Source organism: Protopterus annectens, chromosome 7.part1, assembly GCF_019279795.1.
Source record: "Protopterus annectens isolate FY-2018-M chromosome 7.part1, PAN1.0, whole genome shotgun sequence".
Classification (NCBI taxonomy): domain Eukaryota; kingdom Metazoa; phylum Chordata; order Ceratodontiformes; family Protopteridae; genus Protopterus; species Protopterus annectens.
Genome location: NC_056740.1, coordinates 196597608 through 196605205, shown reverse-complemented (window position 1 = coordinate 196605205; position 7598 = coordinate 196597608). Strand labels below are relative to the sequence as shown.

At 40.1% G+C, this 7598-nt stretch overlaps 1 protein-coding gene across 2 annotated transcripts in view; it reads left to right on the top strand.

The window, feature by feature from the left end:
- The first annotated feature begins 1033 nt into the window (after positions 1–1033).
- The window catches only part of THUMPD3 (THUMP domain containing 3), a 688598-nt gene continuing 682033 nt past the window's right edge, over positions 1034–7598 (top strand). Inside the window, exon 1 of one of the 2 annotated variants that reach the window (XM_044078641.1) lies at positions 1034–1160. The gene's annotated coding sequence lies outside the window, so the exon portion shown is untranslated. Of the gene's footprint in view, positions 1200–7598 lie in introns of both variants that reach the window. The other variant, XM_044078640.1, reaches the window with a different exon arrangement.

Sequence of the window (7598 nt, the reverse complement as noted above, 5' to 3'; positions counted from 1 at the left end):
TCCTCAGGCAGACAGTAAGTGTTGGAGGTGTGAAGGGGAAGAAAGAGGTAACTGGGAACATATTTTCTGGGAGTACTGTGAGTTGGTGAACTTTAAGGATTCCCTGCGGGATGCACTGTCAGAGATGCTGGATGGGCAGATTGGTCTGACAAGGGAGATGATTTTTCTGAGCTATGATACAGAATCGGAATTGCCAAGACATGGTAAGGCCTTGCTATGTCTAATAATGGTGACTGTCAAACAAAGCAATTACTAGAAAATGGAATCTAAACCAACTATACTGGAATTAGTGAATATAGTAATAGAGACAAAATAACTAGAAATGAGATCTTTAGAAAAGGACAGGAGCAAACTACATAGGAGAAAAATGGGAGTTGTGGGCACAATACATACAAGGGAGGAATGAGGTCTAAAAGGCACTATGTAATGTTTGATTGAGAAAGATATGGTAGATTGTAAGTGATGTATAGTGTTTGCAGCTGGGAGTGTGTGAGTATGGTTTGTGATGTAAAATGGATTGTGTCAGTGTGATGTGTTTTCATTTATATAAATGTACGATTGCCTATGTAGTAACTGATGTCTTAATAAAGATGTTTCGTTTCTTGGTTAAAAAAGGCAGGAATTGAATAGTGTATGCAATATTGCTTAGCTTATATGATACATAGCGATATATATATGAAGTGTAACATTTATGGTAACATAGTTTGATTACTTTTGCATGAATGTAAATTTGCCTAAATCACAAGTGAAGATTCAATAAAGGTGTCTGAAAAAAACCTTTAAGTTAGCAAAACCATCGTGTAGAAAGTGCCCTAAAGTTAAGCCCTTTCTTTTCCCATTGGTAGGTTTTGCGCCGTCTGAAAATTCATAAGAAATCGAGAAATACACTTATACTTTTTAAAACAAGATTTTCGTCTCTTACAAATTACGTCTTATGTCCCGCCCTACTGATTGCTCATTGGACGATAATTACAGGAAGTTATTTGGGTTTGTTGTGGGACCCTGGAAGAAGAGTTACCTGTCAATTGGGTGCACTGACTTTTCAGAGATTTGCTGTCTTGTTGTATCGGATGTGGGGATAGGTTGAGGGAAGTATACATGAGATTGTACAAGGATACTGTTCACGTGTTAGATTGCAGAGTAAGAGTTTATATACGGCGGTAGGTGTAGTTAATGTGTGGCTCGCATGGCTTGCTAAGGTAAAATTAGATACACTGAATTTTGTATGTACTTTTAACAGCGGCACTCTGAACCACGTGTCTGATTGGTTGCACTGGTTTTAGGCTGTGGGCAAGTATGATACGCGTGACATTTGTTAAGAACATGGGGGATTAAACGTCATCATGGTGTGTACTGGAACTTAAGCTGTTTCTCTCATTCAGTGTAGGCGTTTCAGATGAAAAATGATTTCGCACAATTAGTGGAAACGCGGAAAATATTTTTTTACCTAAATATTTGTCAGGTTGCAAAAGCAGTGCACAAACAGGAACAGATGGTCACCCTACCATCAAGAGAGCCAGTTCTTTACTGTGATTAATATCAAGTAGGCTTGTTGTGAAGAATTGATTCTGATGTCCTGTTCATACGGGTTTGCCAGAGAGAGTCCTTGTTGAGGGTGGCAGTATAAGATGACTCAGCCCCCCCCCATGTTCCTACATTTCTTACTTCACTTTTCTCTCTGTTTGTTGTTGTACAGTATGTTTAATGTTTAGAAATTACTGGCAGCTGTTACAAGTGGGGAAAACCATTCCATGGAAGTTGTAAACCAAGAACGAAGTACAGATGTTTAATTCATCTGTTTACTGTTAGTGTAATTTGGAAACATGTTGATTGTGGGATCAAGTCTGTATGCTTATGTGTGTGTGATTTTAGCGTTGCTGAAAGCTTTCAACTGTAAAGCATTTCGGAATCGACTTGCTGCAAAAGTAATTTCTTTAGCCGTTATCTTGGTTTCATTATTTACTGTTCAAAGTAAAAAATGAGGGTGGATGTTTTGAGTTCATATTTACTACTAGGAGTTTTAACGTTGTGAGGTCCTCCAGCAAATTGCAAACCTAGGAGTTCCCTAGAAAAGAATGCAGTACCACAGTATATTGTCCTAAAACACCATCTCCCCTTTCTTTCCAACCCCAGTTGACCCCCTTAATACACTCAGGTGACCCTGCACACAGGTAATCTAGCAAGTAGCTTTGAGTATTAAGGAGCTGTTAACAAGCTGCATCCTGTGGTCCAGAGGTGCAAAGTTTGATTCTCTCATCCTCCATTGAATGAATAGCTGTCTGACTCTGAGCAAGTCACTTAACTAGACATTGCTGCTGAAATGAGTCTGTGGTTATTACTGCTGTACCCCAGAAAACAAGTACAAATATAATAAATATATTTTTCCAAATAGTACAAACACACAGACTAACATGTAGGTGAATTCTTGCTACAAACTTTGCCACACCATGGTAGCCATCTCAAAGAGGGCACATCCATTCCATTGTCATTTGTACCAATATTTTGTAATATGAACAGTAACCTGTTTTTATAGATAGCTACAGACGTGATTTAGAAATCTAGTCAGGGTAATGTAACAAAATTGAGATGTATTAGTTACCATGCGGTATACTCCATGGGTGAATTTGTGATTTACATTTTGTTCATGGAGTCTTGATTTCAAGGTGCCCCCCCCCCAACAGTATGCAGAAGGAGTCTGGTTCATATGTAAAGTATATTGTGTGTTGAGATAGGTATGTATTGAGCCAGCAGCCAGCAGGTCATATTTTTGTGTTTGTGAAAATTAGTCTTCCTTGGTGTAATAGGGCAGAGTCTTATAATGCCATGGCATAATAAGGGAGCTCTTATTATTTCTTATAACTGAGTGAGCTTTTCTAGTAATCTTTTTAGGTGCCTTTACTGTTAAGAACATAGGAACATTATTAGGCAATAAATCACAAGAACCGTAAGATGTCTAGACATGGGTCTACTTCTAAATTTTGAACTTTCAAAATGTGGACTTTCTTATGGTAGAGACCATAAGATTGAAGTTTTGAAACTTTGAACCGTTTAAATGGAGATCGTCATATAGCGTGGAATAGGATCATTATTTATTTATTTATTGACATTTGTTGACCGGGTTAGTCCAACTGGAATTTTGTCCCATTTTCAGTGGAGACCCGAGGAGAAAAGCTCCAGATAGTACAATAATAAAACACTACAATAGTATGCAAGCACAGCAAACAGAAATAAAACTAGTCATTACAGTAGTAAAACAATAAACAAAACAACATTAACAATAGTTAAATGACAGCACAAGTTTTTTTTTTTTTTTTTGATGCTATGTAACTGTACTAATGGGGATAGAGTTCATAAGTATGACAAGGATAGATGGGAGTGATTCCAATGTGGGGGGAGGAGAGAATTATGTAGGGTCATAGCAGGGGCAAATTCTGGAATTGAGTAGTTTTCTTTTAAATAGTAGGGTGCGAGAGATTGAGCGAATGTCAAGGGGTAGTTTCTTCCAGGCTTGGGCCACAGAGTGTTTGTAGAGTAGCTTACCTACTGATTTATTTGGGTGGTAAATATCATGCAATTGTTGATTAGAGGTGCGGAGGGGTCGAGATGGGGTGTAGACAGAGACAAGGAGAGATAAGGATGGAGAGTAGGATGGTTTAAAGAGCATAGAGTGCAACATGTGAAATTGATAGAGCTGTAGTAGTTGGAATTCTAGCCATTGTAGAGACTTCAAAGCAATACAGTGGTGTGTGTTGTTTGGGTAGTTGGTGATGAATCTGGCTCATTAGAGATTACTAGGCTATCGACCCAGAGGTCATTTTAAGCCTAGCTGTTTCAACACAGTGCAAGTACTAGTCACTACCCAAGATTGCATTTAGTGATGACTGCCCATGTCCAGGAGGTTTGTGGGCACTATCCCCAGTAAGCATTTATAGTGCCCCATCCACTGGACCAGGTTCCTCTTGAACAGTGTCATAGAGGTGCTCTGGTTAACACTAATTAGTAGCCTGTTCCAAGACGTGGCAGTCGCTGGGAGATAAATCTCTCTCCCTCCAGCATATCCTATTTAAGTCTCAGGCCATATTTAAGTCCGTGTAACTGGTAGCCCTAGACCCATTTAATTTACAGATATGTAGTAAGTTCATTAGGTTTGGGTCTTGGATTGCTCTGTACACCAGGCATAAATCACCCCTAAGAAGTCTATATGATATGGAGTATAGTGACAAGGACGTTAGTCAGTCCATGAAAGGCACATGCTGGCGACCCTTGATCTTCTTTGTTAGAAATCTCTGAGGTATCTCTAATTGCTGCAGGTGCTTAGTACGGTACATACCGAATGGAGCGTTATACACAATTATGGGCTGGATAAGTGCCGAGTATAGGTGGTGGTGTAACTTCTTTTGCTCTCAAAGCAATGCCTTTACTAACCAAGTGAGCTATGTGGAAAGCTTTCCTTACAACAGTAGACACATGGTGTTCAAAGTTAAGGTCGCAGTCAGCCTGTGAACTCTGGTCCCTTAACCACCTCATGGGTACTTAGGGAATTGTTGTTGTTTTGAGAGTGTGAAGGGACATTGTTTATGCCAAAGGGAATGATGATGCATATTTTTGCATACAGTTTGAGATTGTGATTAATACACCAGTTGGTCTGTGTGAGACCTTACTGGAGTATACTGACATTATTTGGGAATTTAGTGATTGCATGTAGTTTGCAGTCATCTGCAAACTTGGTTAGCCCCAGTTTTGACCTGAACCTCTGAGAAGTATTTACCAAACAGTAGGCAGCCAGCACTGTTAACAGGTCTGCTGGTTGATGTTGAGTCACCCACTTTGATAGTGTGTATCCGGTTTGTAAGCCAGTTGGCAACCCATCATACAATGAAGGGGTTTACATTCAGATTGCTAAGTTTATTGGTAATGCCTGAATGTGGGATTGTGCCAAAAGTCTTTGCCAAGTTGGGGTGTGCTGTGCACAGATTTGTCCTCATCAATGGCCCTGGTCACACTTTTAAAGAAATCCACCAGATTTAACTGGCAGGATCTGCCCTTCATGAGGCCGAACTGGGCAGGATCCAGGGTTTGGAGGTCAGCTATATGTTTATTTATGAGGTCCATAATAATACATTCCATCGCCTTACAGATGATGCTGTTCAGGCTTATGGGTCTGTAATTCCATGAGTCTGTTGCTAGGCCACCTTTGTGGAGGAGAATAACTGTAGCTGTTCTCCATTCTGCAGAAACAACGCCTATGATTAGACTACGATTGAATAGGGTACTTAGTGGTGATACTAGTTCATGTTTTTGCCTGTTTAGAAGACAGTCTGGGATGTCATCTGGTCCCATAGAGACTGTGTTTTTTGCCTTGGACAAAGCTTTGAGGACCTGTTCTTCAGATATGTAAGGTGGGGTGGGGGAGTTTGGGAGAAGGTTTGTTGCAAGTTAGGTGGGAATAAGGGAGTGAAATTTTCACCAAACCTATCCACTATTAGGTTCGCTGTCTCTGTGGGATCAGTGTGTGTGATACCGTTGATCACCAATTCTGCACATACTTGGGTCCTACCCTTTAGGTTACGTACATAGCTGTAAAAGGCCTTATGGTCATCCTTGGCAGTACTCTCAAAGGAGCTCTTGGAGGATTTGACAAGTTGTCTTATTTGCCTGTTAAGGCTGAGGAGAGTGCTTTTCCATTGTTGGGTCCTTATCTTTGTTTTCTTGGACAGCAGCTTTTTGCGTTTATTGTAGAGTTTGTTGATGCTGGAAGTCCACCATGGCAGCTTGATTTTACTTGGTGCTGTGGCTTTGAGTCTGTCTGGCACAGCAGAATTTATACACTTTTATGCAAGTGTTTGTACAAGGCATTAGTGCAAGTTTCAGTGTAGTTACCACTTTCAGCTTGGGATGGGGCTTGGAATGCATTTTTACTTTCACCTAGGAGGGTATAGTTTGCCTTGGTGAAATTTTTAGTCTGATTTCACACATTGTGAGTTCTGGTATTAGTGCCTGTTCGAAGATGACTGATTTGTGGTCAGTTTTAGCTAATGAGGGTCCACAGTTGCAGCAGTGCACCTGTTTGACATGTTGGTGAGGACCAGATCTAGAATGTTTGCTCCTGTTGTCAGGGTATGGACTGTTTGCTCCAGGGCATTTTAATTCACAATGTCAAAGAACTTTTCTAGTGAGTTTGGGCTAGAGCGAGTTTCCCATTTGATGGTGGAATGATTGAAATCACCCATAACCAGTGTGTTTGGTATAATTTGGATTGTCTTCAGTTTGGTTAGATAGGCTTCATGGGTGTTGTGACCCATGGAGGGGATCTATAACTGGCTAGGACTTGAATGAGGGTCTTGCCCACCATAACCTGGACCTGAAGTAACTCCATGAAGTTGTCCAGTCTAACTAGATGGGAGGTGAGTTTATCTTTAATATAGATTGAAACGGTTTACCTTCAAAATGTTGACGGTTGGAACGTCGGACTGCACCTTCTCAAAACCTCAAATGCCGATGTTCAAATCGCAAAATCTTGCCCCCTTTTTGACGCATGTTAGCACTTGTTTGTAGGTGTGGCGCAGTCACAAATGTCGACGTTCGATGTTTTTTCGGGTTTGTGACATTTCAGCTGTATGGGTTTCATGTTTGTGACATTTCAGCTGTATGGGTTTTCGCGGAAATGTTTCGGTAGTGCAGCCGTTCGACTGTGTACAGTCCACATTTTAAAGGTAAACCATTGAAACTCTGCGTCCTTTGGTTTTTACACGTTCATTTTGCAGTTTAAAGGTGTGGAAGGCATTGTAACCTTGCAGGGCCAGTGTACTCGCCCCCCTGCAAAAACATAAAAAAAAGAACATTTTTATTTTGTTTTTATTTATTTGTTTTATTTAAATTTTGAAGTTTCAAAACTTCAATCTTATGGTCCCGACTGTAAGAAAGTTGCCATTTTGAAAGTTCAAAACTTAGAAGTAAACCCCTAGACATATGCACTTTAAGTAAACACACTTAAAATTTCTTTACTCTTTGCAACCACTTAATAGTTCTCATCCCCCAAATCGATCAGGGCTTGTTTGTCATAACCGTGATGTAATTTATTATCACTTCAGTAGGCTGAGAATACTTTGACTTCATTGAGACTTTTTTAATTGTTGGAGCCACTGTATTTGGGTTTTGCGAAGAGGTATAGTTGGGTATTTCATGGATTGAAAGTTTGAAGCACAGGTCTCCTCATGGCAACTTGTAGACTGCTGAGTAAAAAGAGAGTTGTGCTAATCAATCAGGATACTTGAAAGATTTAATATTTTTGATTTTCCTGGTAATAAAATTGTTGAGCCTTTCTAGTTAAATGATGCGTACCAAAGGAAGCATTGTATTCGAAGTTTGATTGGTCTGATGAGGGAAGAGTAGAGTGGCAAGATGAGTTCTTTGGATCTTGAAGATATTCCCATGGATATTAACTTCAAGATGGGGTTTCCTGACTGTTGTGGAAACATGACTGTATTATGGTTGCCCACATAAGTACCCATGCCTCTTATGACTATATCTATCTGAAGAGTAGTACCACCTGTATCATAAAATGTGGGAGCTTGTTTTCCAGAACGCTATTGTGCTGC